The sequence below is a fragment of the Cherax quadricarinatus genome, chromosome 66 (assembly GCF_038502225.1).
Source record: "Cherax quadricarinatus isolate ZL_2023a chromosome 66, ASM3850222v1, whole genome shotgun sequence".
Classification (NCBI taxonomy): domain Eukaryota; kingdom Metazoa; phylum Arthropoda; class Malacostraca; order Decapoda; family Parastacidae; genus Cherax; species Cherax quadricarinatus.
This window is the reverse complement of record NC_091357.1, coordinates 4,573,248-4,593,320: the sequence shown is the minus strand read 5'-3', so window position 1 is coordinate 4,593,320 and position 20,073 is coordinate 4,573,248. Positions and strand designations below refer to the sequence as shown.

Genomic DNA, 20,073 nt, shown 5'->3' with positions numbered 1-20,073 from the left:
CTACCAAGAGTAACAAAACCTACAAGAATTACAGAGACTAGTGTTTCCCCACTAGACCACATCTGGACCAACACTATATCCCCTTTAAAGACAGGCATAATCACAGATAAAACCACAAACCACTACCCTACCTTCCTCATTACTAATCTAGGCAAATTACCCCAAGACACTACTAAAGTCACTTTCAGACTTCATAATGAGGCAGCCATTAATAACTTCACAACAGCAATGACAAACATCAACTGGCACACTGAGCTAGAAAACTATACAGATATTGACGAATGTATTAATAAATTTCTAAAAAAGACCCAATACCTCTATAACAAGCACTGCCCTAAAAAAACTAAACAGATGACAGCTAAGAGACTGAACAGTCCCTGGCTAACACCCAGCATCCTCAAATCCATAAATACAAAGCACCTATATGAAAAACAGTACAGAATGGGTCACATAACCAGAGACCAAACAAAACATTACTCATCAATCCTAACCAGCCTGATAAGAAGGGCTAAAAAATTGTATTATGAGAACAGATTGTCCAACTTAAAAGGTGATATAAAAAAGACCTGGAAAACCCTATCAGAAATTCTAGGAACAAAAAAGATATCAGGAAATAGTGCAATTGAACTAACTAAACCAGATGAACCCCAACTCCCACCAACTGAAACAGCAAACAGACTATGATTTCTTCTCCACAATAGGAAAAAACCTAGTCAATAAAATACCAAGCTCAAATACCCCACCCAATAACTACCTCACTGGCAACTACCCAAACACACTGTTCCTAGCTCCGACTAACCCAGCAGAAGTCTTCCTTATTATCAACACACTTAAAAACAAGTCAGGAGATTTAAATACCTTACCACCCTTTATATACAAAAAAAGCATCTCAAGTGCTGTCACCAATCATTGCAACACACTAACAAATCCATTGAATCCTCTACCTTCCCCACAGTTCTCAAAATAGCGAGGGTCACCCCGATACATAAAAGAGGAGACCAAACAGACTTGAATAACTATAGGCCAATATCCAACTTACACCCTCTCTCTAAAATCTTTGAAAAATTAATTCATAAGCAAATCTATTCCTACCTCATCTCCCACAACATACTCAACCCCTGTCAGTTTGGGTTCAGGCCTAATAAAAATACAAATGATGCTATTATACACATGCTAGAACAAATATACACTGCACTAGAGAAAAAAGAAGTCCCACTGGGGATCTTCATTGATTTACGTAGAGCTTTTGATACAGTTGATCATGATTTGCTCCACATAAAATTGTCGCACTATGGTATAAGAGGGCACTCCCTCAACTACCTAAAGTCATACCTCAGCAACAATATGTGTACCCAAATGGAGCAAACTCTTCCACACAGCTCATTACAGTTGGCGTCCCACAGGGAAGTGTCCTTGGCCCTCTTCTCTTTCTCGTTTACATAAACGACCTACCAAATGCACCGCAACTACTCAAACCCACACTATTTGCAGATGACACTACATTCGTCTTCTCTCACCCAAGCCCAGTCATGCTAGCCAATACTGTAAATGCCAAATTACAGAAAATGTCTACCTGGATGATGACTAACAAACTTACTCTCAACATTGACAAAACCTACTTCATTCAGTTTGGAAACAGAGCTACAGATGTCCCTCTTAACATAATGATAAACGTATCAACTATCACAAAGCTCACAGAGGGAAAATTCTTAGGAATCCACTTTGATAGTAGACTCAAATTTCAAACACATATACAACAAATTTCCAAGAAAATTTCCAAGACAGTAGGCATACTATCGAAAATACGGTACTATGTTCCACAGTCAGCCCTCCTGGCCCTATATCACTCGCTTATTTACCCCTATCTCACCTATGGAATTTGTGCATGGGGCTCAACAACAATAAACCATCTCAGACCATTAATTACCCAACAAAAGGTTGCAGTCAGAATAACAAATTCCCACTACAGGCAGCACACTCCACCAATTTTCAAAACTCTGAACCTGCACATCCACTTATTATTGTACCTACTACATACATAGAACACTTAACTCGGATATAAACCCTCCCCTCAAACGTCTCCTTACCAACCTCAACAGAACACATGACCATAACACAAGGCACAGATCACTCTTTGATGTTCCTTGTGTCCATCTCACACTGTGCAAAAACTCAATGCACATAAAAGGCCCAAAAAATCTGGAATTCATTACCTGTGAATATAAAGTTCAAGTCTCTTCTTAAAAATCACTTACTCACCCACAACTAAATAAATACTGAATAACTGTATCTCATAAATGTTTTACCTGTGACTCTATCAAACTTTTTTTTTTTAATTACATTACCTAACAGAATACTCCATTCAATTGAATGCACAGCAACTCTGCAAATGACCATATAACCTGTCTTTGAAATACTCATTTGTGCTTAATTGTTATTTGTTCACTATAATTTTTACCACTGAATATATCATTGCTTAGTTAATCTTAAGTTAATTTGAAGCCTGCCCATAATGCTCTGCATACAAGGAGCTTTTGGCATGTTACACTTAACCACTGTATTTCTTTGTACATCTATGTATCATGTCTAAATTAATAATAAGTAAATAAATAAATATCTAGCCATACTCAGTTTAAAATCAATACTGTACTGTATACCAATGATGCCATCCATGAAACAATAATCATGATTAGAAGGGCACTTTGTAACTTTAGTGATTTATGAGGGGGATAAAAAATAAGATGAAAATCTAATACTGTATCATGAGACTGTGATCTCTGAGTTATGGACTTTCAGTAATACAGTAGATCCTGCTCCCTAAATGCAAGGAGGCACATACACAGGCACAGATTTATAAGTGCACAAATCCACATAAAACTTTATACAGTAAACCTAGTATGCCTTTCTCCATCCTTATAGCATGAAGGTCAAATGAGAAAAGTTACACTTTAATCATGACCCAGTTACAGGTACATAATATACATACCTCAGTAATCAAGATGTGCACAAATCCCCTAATGACAATCCAAGAGGCCACATGACTGACATTGCACTCTTAAGGAGGTCATCTGAAATTATGATATTCTTGTGTAACGAAGGTAACCTGGGAAAATTTTATCCAGCTTCAAACTTTATTTTTGTAATTTCAGTGTCTTTCAAACCAAAACTCCTAGTAAATCTTCTACATTTTGGCAAGAAACACACAACTCGTGTAGATAAATCAAGAGCATTACTAAGAATTTAGATTCATAATACAATACTGTGTGACTAATAATACCTGAGGGGAAAAGAAAAAACATTATTTCCTCTTTATCAAAAGAAAAAATAATCTCATAATTTATCATATTAAGTGAGAATTTGATCTCTTAATTATACACAAAAAATGAGTGTTAAAATATATTGCTCCATAATAATCTTATATAGTAATACAACAATTATTCAATAGATGGTACAGTCAAAAGGCTACTCCCACAATGGCAGAATAAACAGACAATGCAGCCTTGATAACTTTTTTCTTATAGAGAAAAAGAATAAAAACTGCAAAACAACGAAAACTGAACAGTTTACTGCACTCCATAAATTCAATTGGACTGCCTTCTTCTGGCCAAGGATCTGTCCCATATACATAGTCAGAAAAATCAAGTGCCCATTACAGTACCAGCTCCAAAGATGGGATCCAACACATACATCCAAATACAACAATAAATACTGTATAGCAATCCAAAAAAAATATAAAATTCAAATACAAATATTTACTTTTTGAAACCCTCAACTACAAATGAAAACAAATTAAAAAGCTATAAATGCAAATACAAAACTTCAAATGCCTCAAATATAAATAAAAAATGACTTATACCTCCTAGGTAGGCAAGAGACTCATTACTAAGCAGTGGGAGGGTGTGTCAGGGTCCATTAAGTTTCATGTAAAATGCCATAAGCACTAGTCACTACGTGTTTGCTCAAACAGTTGGGAACAGAGATTCAACCCTTTCACTGTCCACACCCTAAAATTAATATTGCTCCATGTTCATTTAAAAAAAAAAAAAAAATTTTGAAATAGTAGAGAATATTTTAAAAGTGAATACAGGAAAGAGTAAGGTTACGAGGATAACAAAAAGATTAGGTGATGAAAGATTGGATATCAGATTGGAGGGAGAGAGTATGGAGGAGGTGAATGTATTCAGAATGTATTCAACGGATGGGTCTATGAAAGATGAGGTGAATCACAGAATTGACGAGGGGAAAAGGGCGAGTGGTGCACTTAGGAGTCTGTGGAGACAAAGAACTTTGTCCTTGGAGGCAAAGAGGGGAATTTATGAGAGTTTAGTTTTACCAACGCTCTTATATGGGTGTGAAGCATGGGTGATGAATGTTGCAGCGAGAAGAAGGCTGGAGGCAGTGGAGATGTCATGTCTGAGGGCAATGTGTGGTGTGAATATAATGCAGAGTATTCGTAGTTTGGAAGTTAGGAGGAGGTGCGGGATTACCAAAACTGTTGTTCAGAGGGCCGAGGAAGGGTTGTTGAGGTGGTTCGGACATGTAGAGAGAATGGAGCGAAACAGAGTGACTTCAAGAGTGTATCAGTCTGTAGTGGAAGGAAGGCGGGGTAGGGGTCGGCCTAGGAAAGGTTGGAGGGAGGGGGTAAAGGAGGTTTTGTGTGCGAGGGGCTTGGACTTCCAGCAGGCATGCATGAGCGTGTTTGATAGGAGTGAATGGAGGCAAATGGCTTTTAATACTTGACGTGCTGTTGGAGTGTGAGCAAAGTAACATTTATGAAGGGGTTCAAGGAAACCGGCAGGCCGGACTTGAGTCCTGGAGATGGGAAGTACAGTGCCTGCACTCTGAAGGAGGGGTGTTAATGTTGCAGTTTAAAAACTGTAGTGTAAAGCACCCTTCTGGCAAGACAGTGATGGAGTGAATGATGGTGAAAGTCTTTCTTTTTCGGGCCACCCTGCTTTGGTGGGAATTGGCCAGTGTGATAATAAATAAAAAAAAAAAAAAAAAAAAAAAAAACAACACCAAAAGAATGAAATGTGATGGGAAATTTATGAAGTTACACAGTCACAAAGCTATCAGTTTGGGCACAACTTACACATCATCAACGATGATGTGTAAGTTGTGCCCACTTTGAGTCCAACTTGAAGTTAATTCCTTGTTCCATTGGACCAAATTCTTAGCTATTTTGCTAGTATGCTTTCTATTCTATTGACTGAGCACAAGAAACTGCCCATTCAACTATTACAACTGCATCATAACGTGCACAGAATTTAGTTATTTACCCAATTTACACAAAATTAAAAAAGGAACAATTTAAAAATAGAATACAAAATAAACATTGCAGACATTCCTGGCACTAAAGCAACATTTCCTCTGGTCATTAACCATGTCCCCAAGCCTCTCATATATTAAACTTGCCTTCCATTTTTAATTCATAGTCACAAAGAAGTATAAGATTTACTCTATTTCCCAGATAAAATAAAATATAACCAGAAATGATTGGTCATGGTTTATGGCATCCCATTAATTGAATCAGACCTATTAAAAACTCGTACAATAGGAAAATTGGCAAAAATAGAATACGTACATCCTCTACTTCCCTTCCCAAAACCAACCAAAATCCTCTCACTTCAGTAGAACATGTGTCTTCCATTCTATCGGATGATACCAAGAAACAGCTAATAAATCCATAAAAACCATGTGGTGCAGGATTTTTTTTATATACTGTGCACACTAATTACACAGACCCCATTCTCTCATATCTAGGCTAAAACTTACCACTCACAGTTTATCTGACTGAGCTGAGCTCATGACAGAACTACATGAGGGGCCCTGGCCTCAATGATGTATGTAGTTCTATGTGATAACTACTGAAATGATTAACCCTTAAACTGTCCAAACGCAGATCTACGTCCACGTGGGGGGGGGGGTCCGAACGTAAATCTACGTTTTTTTTTACATGCTTTCAAATGGGGGAAATCAAGGTCGGAGCGCTACGCACGTGAACGAAGATCTAAGTTTGGACAGTTTAAGGGTTAATACTATTTAAATAATTTCAGTCCAAGAGGATGAAACAACAATATTTAATGCATTTAGAGCTTAAAATAGAAATACAGTACAGCATACTGTATTTTTGTGAGGTTGGGATCATCAGGACTTACGAGACGAACTAAGATTTTTTTTTTTTTTTAACAAGTCGGCCATGTCCCACCAAGGCAAAGTACCCAAAAAAGGAAGAAAATCCCCCAAAAGAAAATACTTTCATCATCATTCAACACTTTCACCTCACTCACACTTAATCACTGTTTTTGCAGAGGTGCTCAGAACACAACAGTTTAGAAGCATATACGTATAAAGATACACAACATATCCCTCTAAACTGCCAATATCCCAAACCCCTCCTTTAGAGTGCAGGCATTGTACTTCCCATTTCCAGGACTCAAGTCTGGCTATATAAAAATAACCAGTTTCCCTGAATTCCTTCACTAAATATTACTCTGCTCACACTCCAACAGATCGTCAGGTCCCAAAAACCATTTGTCTCCATTCATTCCTATCTAACACGCTCACGCACGCCTGCTGGAAGTCCAAGCCCCTCGCCCACAAAACCTCCCTTACCCCTTCCTTCCAACCTTTTCGAGAATCACCCCTACCCTGCCTTCCTTCCCCTACAGATTTAAATGCTCTCCATGTCACTCTACTTTGATCCATTCTCTCTAAATGACCAAACCACCTCAACAACCCCTCTTCAGCCCTCTAATACTTTTATTACTCCACACCTTCTCCTAATTTCCACACTCCGAATTTTCTGCATAATATTTACACCACACATTGCCCTTAGACAGGACATCTCCAATGCCTCCAACCGCCTCCTCGCTGCTGCATTCACAACCCAAGCTTCACACCCATATAAGTGATGGTACTACTATACTTTCATACATTCCCTTCTTTGCATCCATAGATAACGTTTTTTGTCTCCACATATACCTCAACGCACCACTCACCTTTTTTTTCCCCTCATCAATTCTATGATTAACCTCATCCTTCATAAATCCATCCGCCGACACGGCAACTCCCAAGTAGTGTCTGAAAACATTCACTTCTTCCATACTCCTCCTCCCCAATTTGATATCAAATTTTTCTTTATTTAAATCATTTGATACTCTCATCACCTTACTCTTTTCTATGTTCACTTTCAACTTTCTACCTTTACACACACTCCCAAACTCGTCCACTAACCTTTGCAATTTTTCTTTAGAATCTCCCATAAGCACAGTATCATCAGCAAAAAGCAACTGTGTCAATTCCCCTTTTGTATTTGATTCCCCATAATTTAATCCCGCCCCTCTCCCGAACACCCTAGCATTTACTTCTTTTACAACCCCATCTATAAACATATTAAACAACCATGGTGACATTACACATCCTTGTCTAAGACCTACTTTTACCACAACCCCATCTATAAACATATTAAACAACCATGGTGACATTACACATCCTTGTCTAAGACCTACTTTTACCAGGAAGTAGTCTCCCTCTCTTCTACACACCCTAACCTGAGCCTCACTAGCCTCATAAAAACTCTTTACAGCATTTAGTAACTTACCACCTATTCCATATACTTGCAACATCTTCCACATTGCTCCCCTATCCACTCTATCATATGCTGTCTAAGATCTACAAATCCCCTACCCACTCTAAAACCTCCTTGCTCATCCGCAATCCTACATTCTGTCTTACCTCTAATTCTTTCAATTATAACCCTACCGTACACTTTTCCTGGTATACTCAGTAAACTTATTCCTCTATAATTTTTACAATCTCTTTTGTCCCCCTGTATATTACTGTATGGTATATAAACTATATCTGAAGGAAAAACAGGCATAAGCTACAAACATATCTTCCATTTTTTCCAAATATAAATTAAATATATACATACTATATATACTAATTTTTCTGTATTTGTATAAACAAATACAAGTACAGTGGAACCTCAAAAATCAAAATTAATCCGTTCCAGGAGCTAGTTCTAAATTCGAAAAGTCTGAAATTCGAAGCAATATTTCCCATAAGAAATAATGGAAATACAATTAATCCGTTCCAAAAACCCAAAAATATTCACACAAAAAATACATTTTATAGAGATTAATTAGTTTTACATACAACAAATACTATAGTTTTTAATTATGTATAGTAATACATATAAAATAACATTTTTACTTACCTTTATTGAAGATTGGTGATGGCATCTGGAAGATAGGGAGGAGGAGAGAGGGAGTTGGGGTTAGTGTTTGGAAGGAGAATCCCCCTCCATGAGGACTTGAGGTAAAGCCCTCTCTGGGGTTACTTCTTCTCTGTCTTTTAATGCCACTAGGACCAGCTTGAGTCACTGGACCCCTGTCTCACAAAATAACTGTCTATAGTCCTCTGTTTCTGGCACCTCTTTAACATTTCCCTAAAATGGGACATGGTTCTGTCACTGAACTTGTTGCAAAGATGGTTTGTTTCAGCTTGCTCAGGGTGGTACTTCTGCACAAACATTTGGACATCATTCCACTTTTGCACAAATCTCCTTAATCTTTGAAGAAGGCACCTCATCCACTCCCTATATTAACACCTTTCGCAACATCAGCTTCCTTGACTTATTCTTTCTTTGACAGGATAGAACCGATGGTCGACTTGTTTTTCCCATACATCCTGGCAGGCTCAACAAGTCTCTCACCACTCTCATACTTCTGTATTATTACCTTCTTCACATCTATGGTGTTTCTCACTTTCTTTACCACAGGGGTACCACTAACAAATTTCTTTGGGCCCATGGCAGCTTATTTCACAGTCCCACAAGCACTAAACACAACAAAATAGTCGTAAAATGCGTGAATGAGAGCACAGGTTAGTGTTCACTCAAGCATAAACAAAGCTAGACTGCTCACGGCGCCTGCGCGGGGACGCGGACAGAGCGGGCGGCAGACAGGTCCCGTACTCGGCGGTCCGAAAATAGGGGCGTGTTTGATAATAGGGACACAGTTTGTCCAAAAAAAATGGTCCTATTTTTGAAACGTTCGATATGTGATACGTTTGATTTTTGAGGTTCCACTGTATGTATTTGACCGGTTATTTTTATATAGCCGGACGTGAGTCCTGGAAATGGGAAGTACAATGCCTGCACTCTAAAGGAGGGGTTCAGGATATTAGCAGTTTGGAGGGATATGTTGTATATCTTTATATGTATATGCTTCTAAACTGTTGTGTTCCGAGCACCTCTGCAAAAACAGTGATTATGTATGAGTGAGGTGAAAGTGTTGAATGATGATGAAAGTATTTTCTTTTTGGAGATTTTCTTTCTTTCTGGGTCATCCTGCCTCGGTGGGAGACAGCCGACTTGTTAAAAAAAAAAAAAACCCGAGTACCACTATATAGTATAGTCCCCTCTAATCTAAAAGTGTTTATACAACAGTACCTCATCATTTGCAACAATAAGCTACCAACCAATTTTGCAAATTTTTACCTGTTTTATAAAGTGGCATACAACAACCTTGAATACAAAATGATCTTCACTATAGTACATATATGAAAGCAATAAATTTATACAGTGCATACGTATTTTCATTTTTTAAATCCTGTACAGAGTTGAAACCCTTCCCATACAGCCTAGTGACCAAAATAAATGAGGATTGATAATCACTGTTTAATAATAATTGAGGCAAAAATACAAAAATGTATATTCTTGCTTACCAGGAAAAGAATGGATTTAATTTATTGCACAAACTTCGGCAGATTAATCCCCATTTCATAAAAAAAATTATGATCCCATTAAACGCACTCAAAATGTATATGTAAGCTAACAGAGCTTTTAAATCTTTTGAAGAGCTATATACATAAATACAGTACAATTTATGAAATTCAAATTGTTATATAAAGAGAAATGGATTAAAATACCAACATGATGGAAAAAATGAGACAAATGTAGTTTAATGTAATCCTTTAATAACAAGGTTTTGCCTAGAGAGTGGGCTCTATCAAGTCACAAACATAACTGTTTGTGATCTGATAAAGCCTACCGTGTGGGTGAAGGATTACATTAAATTACCTTTGTTTTTAATTCAGTTTTGTGTGTTTGATTCACATATTTCTTCAAACATTTAAAAAGAAATTGCTGTGGATATTATGCACATTATCCACTTAAAAATGTTCAATAACTCTGCTGGTAAATACTATAACCATCTAGAGCAGAAAGAACTGGCATTAAACCGAGCTGCGAAAATAAGAATTTTTTTCCAAACTAGCTATGGGTAAACTTGATGTCTTGGCTTTAAATATCTTGTTTCTATATCTCTAACCATAGATTCTTAAGTAAATGAAATGTTAATTACCATATGCCATAAAAATTGACTTGTGTAACAAAAACCAAATTATCCCCTGATGATTAAGATTAGACTGTATGATAGACTTTATGTAAAATTTAATATGGTAAATTGCAAGCTTATGCCCATGTACCCTATTATTAATGGCATACAATACTGACAGGTTGATAATAAGACATGTGCAACACAGTTATCTTTACTAATGAAACTTTCTTTGCCTACACAAGCTTAAAATAAGATTTGTTCGGATTTTTAACCCGGGGAGGGTTAGTCACCCAGGATAACCCAAGAATGTCAGTGTATCATGGAGGACTGTCTCTAACTTCCACTGGGTGTCCTTCAATCCTGTACCCCCAGGATGTGACTCACACCAGCCAACTAACACTCAGGTACCTACTTACTGCTAGCTGAACAGTGGCAGCAGGTGTAAGGAAATATGCCCAATGTTTCCACCCGTGCCGGGAGATTGAACCACAGACACTCAGTGTGATGACAGAGCATTGGCTAGCAATAATAACTTTTCTAGAAGTATGTGTACAAGGTATACAGACCTAACCGACATCAGTGACATAATAGTATATAGAAAGCCGCTTGTTATGCAGAGCATTTCGGGCAAATTAGGGTCAGTTTTGTTCCCAGGATGCAACCCACACTAGTGAACTAACACCCAGGTACCTATTTATTGTTAGGTGAACAGGGACAGCAGATTCCTTAAGTAAATGCATCATAATGTCTCCACCCATGCTGGGGATCGAACTACAGACCTTAGTGTGTGTGCCAAGTGTGCTACCACATACTGCAAACAGAAGAAATTAAAACTACTGTTGTAACTATACTGCCTCTAGTGTTATATTTACTTATATTCGACTGAAGAAATCTGTAGTACTGGCAAAAAGTGTTTCAGCAATTTAGTAAAGTGTTGCACATGTTTTTGAGTCATCAACCCGGGTACCTACTTAGTGTATCACTAGGTGAAGAGGGGGGCAACAGGTGTGAAGAAACATACCCAACACTTGCACCTGTGCTGGGATCAAGTACTACTGAACTTTACAGTTGTTAAAACTTATAAAAACTGGGTTGAGAAAAATATCGGAATAGAATGCCAAAAGGTCAAACATGAGCCAGCATGTTATTAGAATCTCGGGTCGAGGCTAAACCCGTAGGGTTTACACTGCACCTGGGGAATGGGGGGGGGGGGTAATGAAATATGATTTGAGTAGGAGGGAAAGTAGCCCCAGTTATATGGATCAAGATCCTTCAACCAATACGAAGACACTGGCGAGGTCAGCACGTCCGGCAGGCGGCGGTGGCAAGTTACTAACTTTAAATATTTCCACAGCAATAATACGCAGTAACAGCTTACACATGTCAAGCTATGAACAGTACGAGATGAAGTAGGTACTGACGGGCACAACTGTGGGCACGTCAGGCTCCAGCGGCCACATGTACTAGCGAATATTTCACATAAACTGCTGCTGCTTGTTCTTGTTGGGTTTGTAAGAGCCGCTAACAGCTTACAACATATGGAACCCTAATTCCCGGTGTACGGAGGAGGAGACTTATTGTCCAAAGTTGGACTTCGAAAGAAATGGGAACAGGAGTCCCTTTGTAAACAGAAAAACAGTAAGTTTCCAAACAGACCAGGTGGACCCCTCGCCAAACCCCAGCAGAGAGGGACGCCCACACCTAAGTTCAACAACCGGATCTCCACCAAAACCGTTAAGGAATTATCCACAGAGCGGAAAAATGGAGCTGACTACAATTTAACTGATGAAAGGAGCTCCTCCGGTGACGTACCCAGCGGGAAAAGTAAGATAAGGACAAATGTCCTAGAGAGCACAGGGAAAATTTGTCACCGATACTAAGGTGAGAGCGAGACACCCACACTTGGCGAAGGCTGGCACAGCACTGACAGACGATATTCATAACTCTTCTGTCTTCTATTTGTTGAGTTTGTAGAGCCACTGTCAACTAACGCAGTATGGAGCCCTGCTTCCCGATGTGTGGAGAAGATATATTTCCCAAAGCTGGGCGAGAAAAGAAAAGGGAACACGAGTCTCTTTGATAACAGAAGCATAAACTAGAAGACACCAAACTTGAAAATAGACCAGGTGGACTCCTTAACAATTTCCACCAGAGGGACGCCCACACCAACATCTGAGTTCAGCAACCGGCTTTCCACTGAAACCGTTCAAGCATTACCTGCAGATAAGAACATTATTATTATTATTATTATTATTATTATTATTATTATTATAATCAAGGGGGAAATGCTAAACCCGTAGGATTATACAGCGCCTGTGGGGGGGATGGAAGGTATTCAGGGAACTGGAGCACAGATCCAGTTCCCTAGATCAAGAGCCCCTCACCAACATCAAGGAACCTTCCTTGAGGGGCAGATAAGAACAGAACAAGAAAGACCACGCTGATGATAACTATAATAATAATAATATATTTACTACAAGTACATGTACATGGTATACAGGCCTAGCTGACATTAATGACATACTACTATATAAAAAGCCCCTTCTTATGCTGAGCATTTCGGGCAAATTGGGTCAGTTTGTCCCAGGATGTGACCCACACCAGTCAACTACACCCAGGTACCTATTTTAAACTGATAGGTGAACAAAGGCAGGGATAGCAGGTGTCTTGTGTAAACACGTCCTAATGTTTTTCAGCCGTACCGGAGGAGATTCGAACTCCGGACCTCAGTGTGTGAGCTACGGGACACCCATCGAGACTTTATCGCCATGTAGAATAAAGATGAGTTTCGCTGATCCAGACGAAACAGCTTGACTGTCCCAGTGCTCCCAGAAGCCCTACACTTCAAGCAGCGGGAAACTGGAAGTGACTGCTATAAAAGATTCCACGGTGCCCCGTGGCCTGGTGGCAAAAGCTCTCGCTTCACACGGTGAGAGTCCGGGTTCGATTCCCGACGAAGGGGTGGACACATTGGACGTGTTTCCTTACATCGGTTGTCTATGTTCATCCATCAGTAATAATGGGTACCTGGGTGTTAGTCGACTGGTGTGGGTCGCATCCTGGGACAAAACTGACCTAATTTGCCCGAAATGCTCAGCATAACAAGTGGCTTTTTATATAGTATGTCAGCTAGGACTTTATGCCTTGTACTACATGTACTTGAATTATAACATGATCTATTATTATTATTATTATTATTATTATCAAAAAGAAGCGCTAAGCCACAAGGGCTATACAGCGCTGCAAACATGAGCTATGAAACGCGAGCCCCCTAAATCATGGACCAATAACCTTATCATTCTCATTCCAAAGCCCAATTAACAAAATACATTTAACCCAATATCTCTTTCTAGCTGCTTCTGTAAAACATTTGAGAGGATTCTATATTGTCTCATGCAAAAAAGAGAAAAAAAAAAAAAAAAAAAAAAAAAAAAAGTCTCTCCCCGTTTGAAGTGTTGTGCAGTTTCAGAGGATTTGGTGTTGTCGAGTCAGGACCAGTCAGCGCCTCCCCCCCCTCTCCGCTGGGGGGGAGGGGGAGAGCGTGTGTAGTAAACAGTGACCCTCTCATAACGCCTCACACCTGTGCGTCTCCCCCGCCTCACCCACCCAACTCCCAGCGCCACCCCATCTGTAGAGGGTACTTCTCCCCTAACCCACGATGTCAGCGATGGCACTGCAGGGAGTGCCGGGCTCACAGGAACTTCCACTACAGGGACAGCATCGTGGAGTTCGACCGCGAGGCAGCTGTCAGGTGTGCCACAGGCAGTGTGTACTCAGTTCCTCAAGCTTCAACATCCGTGCACACGAGGGCCTGGGATCTTCAATCAACTTGGCGTCCACCAGGACGCTGACATGTCCCTAGGGGAGCTCTGCATCGGGCTGCTAACGGAGTCACTGGCTTCTTGGACCTCTTGGGGAGGGTCGATGGTGCTCGTGCAAGCAGCAGATCCCAGGGCAACTTGCTGCTGTTTGCAATGGCTGTCTGCCGAGGAGAGACAGGCACCTAGCAACATCTGTTGTTGGGGCATTGGATGAATTCCCTACTATGTTAACTGCTCATTACTCTGTAATTTGTCTATGATTGTAATCATGTGATAACGTGTTTATCATTCATTATCTTTGAAACCTGTCATGATTTTGACCAGCTCTACCTGGAGCTCATTACCTTTGTAAATTCTCATGATTAATGTGTTTATGATTCATTACCTTTGCAATTATTCATGAGTGTGACCAGCTCTACCTGGAGCTCATTACCTTTGTAACTTGGTCATGATTATGACCAGATCTAGTTCATTACCATTGTAACTTGCTCAGCTATCAAAACTTTGGAGTCCAGTCCCTGGACCAATTATGTACCTCTGTAATCTTTTGACTACCGCCCACAGGATGGGTATGGGGTGCATAATAAACATATTAAACTAACCCGTTTGTAGGGTTTCATGCATGGAAGGGGTGTGGGGTGTGCATCATTGCATAACTACCTTTCTCACCCTACATTACCTGAAGTTTGCCTGGAGAGAGTTCCGGGGGTCAACGCCCCTGCGGCCCGGTCTGTGACCAGGCCTCCTGGTGGATCAGAGCCTGACCAACCAGGCTGTTGCTGCTGGCTGCACGCAAACCAACGTACGTTAGTCACTGTCTGACTTCTTTGGGTTATCCTAGGTTCTCTACACATATGCTGCTAAGATAAAATAAGATAAGATTTCGTTCGGATTTTTAACCCCGGAGGGTTAGCCACCCAGGATAACCCAAGAAAGTCAGTGCGTCATCGAGGACTGTCTAACTTATTTCCATTGGGGTCCTTAATCTTGTCCCCCAGGATGCGACCCACACCAGTCGACTAACACCCAGGTACGTATTTGCTGCTAGGTGAACAGGACAATAGGTGTAAGGAAACGTGTCGGAATTTCCACCCGCCGGGAATCGAACCCGGGCCCTCCGTGTGTGAAGCGGGAGCTTTAGCCACCAGACCACCGGGCTATGTATGATAATTCTATGTAACTGTATTTGTGTATACCTGAATAAACTTACTTACTTACGAGCCACAGCCCGGCTGGTCAGGTACCGACTTTAGGTGCTTGTCCAGTGCCAGCTTGAAGACTGCCAGGGGTCTATTTGTAATCCCCCTTATGTATGCTGGGAGGCAGTTGAACAGTCTCGGGCCCCTGACACTTATTGTATGGTCTCTTAACGTGCTAGTGACACCCCTGCTTTTCATTGGGGGGATGTTGCATCGTCTGCCAAGTCTTTTGCTTTCGTAGTGAGTGATTTTCGTGTGCAAGTTCGGTACTAGTCCCTCTAGGATTTTCCAGGTGTATATAATCATGTATCTCTCCCGCCTGCGTTCCAGGGAGTACAGGTTCAGGAACTTCAAACGCTCCCAGTAATTTAGGTGTTTTATCTCCGTTATGGCGCCGTGAAGGTTCTCTGTACATTTTCTAGGTCAACAATTTCACCTGCCTTGAAAGGTGCTGTTAAGTGTACAGCAATATTCAGCCTAGATAGAACAAGTGACCCGAAGAGTGTCATCATGGGCTTGGCCTCCCTAGTTTTGAAGGTTCTCATTATCCATCCTGTCATTTTTGTAGTAGATGCGATTGATACAATGTTATGGTCCTTGAAGGTGAGATCCTCCGACATGATCACTCCCAGGTCTTTGACTTTGGTGTTTCGCTCTATTTTGTGGCCAGAATTTGTTTTGTACTCTGAAGAAGATTTAATTTCCTCGTGTTTACCATATCTGAGTAATTGAAATTTCTCATCGTCGAACTTCATATTGTTTTCTGCTCCTAAATCTACTCGACCTTAAATCTACTTTTGATGTAGGTAATCGACATTTAATTATTAGTGAACTTGCCAGAATGGGTGTAGTAGGATGGCTTCTCCGCTGGATTAAAAGCTAGTAATAAGTAAGTTTATTCAGGTATACACAGTTACATAGAATTATCATACATAGCAGCACATGTGTAGAGAACCTAGGATAACCCAAAAAAGTCAGACAGAGTGACTTATTTCTATTGGGGTCCTTTTACTTTATTATTATAATATAAAGGTTACAATATTTTCTTATTATTCTATAATGAAGATAACATATTATACTAAAAAGACTATCTACTACACGAGGGTCATTAAGACTATCTACAATACGAGGGTCATTACTAGGAATAAGGTAAAATTTACACGTATGTTAGATAAAAAATAGAAAATCATTCCTCTCCCTTTCTGTAGCTACATTCATCAGACACCTTTTGGCACTCTTCTTGAACTGGTTCATGCTATGACTGGCTTTGACATGTGCGGGTAGTCTGTTCCATTCCTTTATTGCTGTACAATAAAAGGTGTTTGAAGCCTGGCCAATGACTGTGGGTACTACAAAGTTGTGCTCTCTCCCCCTAGTACTATGATTGCTTTGTTTCCCAACCTTGACAAAATTGGCAGCAAGATATTCTGGACACTGTTTGTGAGCAATTTTATAAACATGATTTAGCTTCAGTTGTTTTACTCTGTCTTCAACATTCAGCATATCCAACTGCTGTAATTCATCCTGGCCTGCATGTTCTCTTGGTCCCAGCCCCAGGATGAATCTTACGATTTTGTTCTGGGTGATTTGCAGTCTATCTTTCAGTTTTTTTGTCAAGGCAGAGTACCAAGAAGAGCAAGCGTAATCCATATGGCATTGTATAAGGGCTAGACATAGGGTCCTGCGAGCCTCAGTAGGTAGACACTGTGCTTGTCTATACAGGAACTTCAGTCTGGCATTCGCTTTCTTTACTAAACTGTTCCCTATCAATTCTCCTGACATGCATGGGTCAAAGGGGATTCCCAGATATTTTACTGAAGAAACCAAAGTGATGGGCTCCCCATTACATTGAACATTAAAATTGTTTACCCTTCTCAGTTTATGTTTCGTGCCAAAGAGAATGGCTTCAGTTTTCCCGAGGTGTAATGATAGTTTGTTGTCTACTAACCATTTGCTGCAGGACTCCAGTTCGTGTTAAAACATTAGCTATATCTTGTGGGTCTTTACCTGACACTAACAAGGCACCGTCATCTGCATACAGTAGGAGTTTGCACTTGACACTGATAGGCATGTCATTGACATAACATAAGAATAATAAGGGAGCCAGAATACTACCTTGGGGAACTCCACATGTTATCGGCAGGGGTTCTCATTTCGTTTTGTTGATTTTGACTATTTGTCTCCTGTTACTACGGTAGGACTTAAACCAGTCTACAGAACCTATACCGATACCTGGAGTTTACCTGGAGAGAGTTCCGGGGGTCAACGCCCCCGCGGCCCGGTCTGAGACCAGGCCTCCTGGTGGATCAGAGCCTGATCAACCAGGCTGTTGCTGCTGGCTGCACGCAAACCAACATACGAGCCACAGCCCGGCTGATCCGGAACTGACTTTAGGTGCTTGTCCAGTGCCAGCTTGAAGACTGCCAGGGGTCTGTTGGTAATCCCCCTTATGTGTGCTGGGAGGCAGTTGAACAGTCTCGGGCCCCTGACACTTATTGTATGGTCTCTTAACGTGCTAGTGACACCCCTGCTTTTCATTGGGGGGATGGTGCATCGTCTGCCAAGTCTTTTGCTTTCGTAGTGGGTGATTTTCGTGTGCAAGTTCGGTACTAGTCCCTCTAGGATTTTCCAGGTGTATATAATCATGTATCTCTCCCTCCTGCGTTCCAGGGAATACAGGTTTAGGAACCTCAAGCGCTCCCAATAATTGAGGTGTTTTATCTCCGTTATGCGCGCCGTGAAAGTTCTCTGTACATTTTCTAGGTCGGCAATTTCACCTGCCTTGAAAGGTGCTGTTAGTGTGCAGCAATATTCCAGCCTAGATAGAACAAGTGACCTGAAGAGTGTCATCATGGGCTTGGCCTCCCTAGTTTTGAAGGTTCTCATTATCCATCCTGTCATTTTTCTAGCAGATGCGATTGATACAGTGTTATGGTCCTTGAAGGTGAGATCCTCCGACATGATCACTCCCAGGTCTTTGACGTTGGTGTTTCGCTCTATTTTGTGGCCAGAATTTGTTTTGTACTCTGATGAAGATTTAATTTCCTCATGTTTACCATATCTGAGTAATTGAAATTTCTCATCGTTGAACTTCATATTGTTTTCTGCAGCCCACTGAAAGATTTGGTTGATGTCTGCCTGGAGCTTTGCAGTGTCTGCAATGGAAGACACTGTCATGCAGATTCGGGTGTCATCTGCAAAGGAAGACACGGTGCTGTGGCTGACATCCTTGTCTATGTCGGATATAAGGATGAGGAACAAGATGGGAGCGAGTACTGTGCCTTGTGGAACAGAGCTTTTCACCGTAGCTGCCTCGGACTTTACTCTGTTGACGACTACTCTGTGTTCTGTTAGTGAGGAAATTATAGATCCATCGACCGACTTTTCCTGTTATTCCTTTAGCACGCATTTTGTGCGCTATTACGCCATGGTCACACTTGTCGAAGGCTTTTGCAAAGTCTGTATATATTACATCTGCTTTAAGTTTTTTACAGAATGTATTGTGGTTGACAGTATCGAAGGCCTTTTGCAGGTCTAATGTTACCATACCTATGAGGTTCCCCTTTGACATTTCAGTTCTCAGGTAATCCATCAGATTAATTAGGGAGGTGTCGGTTGAGTAGGATCTTCTAAAGCCCGATTGATAGCTATGGAGAATGTTGTTGTCATTAAGGTACTTAACTACTTTTGAGTACACCGCCCTCTAGAATTTTAGATATTATAATGAGTATACTAACAGACCTATAGTTGCTGACATCAGACCTACTATTTTTCTTGAAGATAGGAGTAACTCTGGCCTCCTTGAACCCCTCTGGTACGGTATTAGTGGTGATTGATAGATTTATTATGTGAGCAATAGGGATTGACAGTTCAGAAGCACCATCTTTTAGGAACTTAGACGGGATGTTATCAGGGCCTGTGCTCTTAGTTGGGTTTAACCTGCTTAGTTCTTTTTGAATAAAGTCATGAGATACACTTACTAGTTGACAACTGCATGTCTAATATGAAATCTGTGTTGTTCCAGGGGCATAGATGTGTAACTAAAGACTGAATTAGGAGCCCCACAGGGAGGTGTACTCAGTTCCACCTTATTTAATATTCTTATTAATGCTTTACTAAATGCTATGCCTAGCCAGCCCAATCATTATATTATCAGTTTTGCTGATGATATAATGATTCACACCACCGGATTCTCCAACACCCAAAATACTTAACCATGTACTAGTCTTGCGTCAGAACCTGGAGTTGATCATGTCTACTGAGAGAACAAAAATACTTAACAGGCTTCCTCCTCGACAGAGTATTATTATAATCACTGGGGAGCGCTAAACCCCTAGGATTATACAGCGCATGTAGGGGGGGGGGATGGAAGGTATTCAGGCTCAATTCAGGGAACTGGAGCACAGATCGAATTCCCTAGATCAAGAGCCCCTCACTAGCGTCAAGGAACCTCCGTTGAGGAGGCCTTGACAAGAGACCCACATTATTATAATAAAGAAGCGCTAAACCACAAGGGCTATACAGAGACCCTCAGTCCGTGGTATCAAGTTGCATGACGGGTCTCGACAAGATAGATAAGTGGTTGATTATGATGCGCCACTACTTACTCTTACGTCAGACTGGAAGATTGAAGAGCTGGAAAATTTGCAGAACGAAGCAATGAGGATCATTCTAGGATGCCCGCATACTACCAAAATTCTAAATATG

The 20,073-nt window shown here is 40.7% G+C and overlaps 1 protein-coding gene across 12 annotated transcripts in view; it reads right to left on the bottom strand.

Annotated features, from left to right (window-relative positions):
• Nucleotides 1-12,303, bottom strand: part of LOC128704207 (uncharacterized protein C18orf19 homolog A) — a 96,149-nt gene extending 83,846 nt beyond the window's left edge. For 3 of the 12 annotated variants that reach the window (XM_070099029.1, XM_070099023.1, XM_070099035.1), the window contains exons 1-2: nucleotides 12,159-12,290; nucleotides 2,987-3,068 (exon numbers count right to left, since the gene is read on the bottom strand). The gene's annotated coding sequence lies outside the window, so the exon portion shown is untranslated. Of the gene's footprint in view, nucleotides 1-2,986; nucleotides 3,069-8,221; nucleotides 8,530-11,724; nucleotides 11,918-12,158 lie in introns of those variants that run through there. The other 9 variants (XM_070099032.1, XM_070099025.1, XM_070099037.1 and 6 more) reach the window with 8 other exon arrangements.
• Between the last annotated feature and the right edge of the window lie 7,770 nt (nucleotides 12,304-20,073).